Source organism: Somniosus microcephalus, unplaced genomic scaffold (assembly GCF_052327205.1).
Source record: "Somniosus microcephalus isolate GS21.2 unplaced genomic scaffold, FLI_Smic_1.0 unresolved_chr3, whole genome shotgun sequence".
NCBI lineage: Eukaryota > Metazoa > Chordata > Chondrichthyes > Squaliformes > Somniosidae > Somniosus > Somniosus microcephalus.
In genome coordinates this window covers 56,698,757-56,699,648 of record NW_028225181.1, presented here as the reverse complement: position 1 = coordinate 56,699,648, position 892 = coordinate 56,698,757, and the positions used below count along the sequence as shown (strand labels likewise).

General features: G+C 51.0%; 1 non-coding gene across 1 annotated transcript; it reads right to left on the bottom strand.

The window, feature by feature from the left end:
- Positions 1-810: 810 nt before the first annotated feature.
- Positions 811-892, bottom strand: trnal-uag (transfer RNA leucine (anticodon UAG)). The gene has a single exon. It is a non-coding gene; the product is annotated as a tRNA-Leu (tRNA).

Below are 892 nucleotides of genomic sequence, written 5' to 3'. Positions count from 1 at the left end.
GCAAATGGGAGGTGCTGGTTCAACCGGCAAGTTTGGAAGGGCGAACGGGGAAACGACGGAGAGATGGTGGGTGCGAGAGTGACAGCAATGGGGGAGCACGGTCGATAGATTGCAAGAAATGGGAGAAAGAAAAATGTAAAAGTGATGTATATCTGAATAAGTGAGAGGCAGCAGGTGTGGAGACGAGTGAGTGAACGGCCTGAATTCAGTTGGTTGGGTGACGGTGTTTGTAGTGTTCGGTGCGGGGCTCAGGCCAATTTTGGAGCAGAGAAAATTCTGCGAATCAGATCTGCCTGTCAATAGCAACTGAATGAAAAGCTGACACAAAACAGGCTGGGGTTGTTTTCCTTGGAGCAAAGAAGGCTGAGGGGGGACCTGATTGAGGTGTACAAAATGATGAGGGGCATAGATAGGGTAGATAAAGAGGAACTTTTCCCCTTAGTAGGGGGGTCAATAACAAGGGGGCATAGATTCAGGGTAAGGGGCAGGAGATTTAGAGGGGATTTGAGGAGGAACTTTTTCACCCAGAGGGTGGTTGGAATCTGGAACTCACTGCCTGAAAGTGTGGTAGAGGCAGGAACCCTCACAGCATTCAAGAAGCATTTGGATGAGCACTTGAAATGCCATTGCATACAAGGCTATGGACCAAATGCTGGAAAATGGGATTAGACAGGACAGGGGTGGATGGGCGGCGCGGACACGATGGGCCGAAGGGCCTCTTTCTGTGCTGTAAAACTCTATGACTCCCGGCATCCCTGCACGGTTTACTGCTGTTGCTGAAGCGACGAAATTTAGGAATGTCGCAATATCTGGCAGTGGTGGGATTCGAACCCACGCCCCCGAAGAGACTGGAGCCTAAATCCAGCGCCTTAGACCGCTCGGCCACACTACC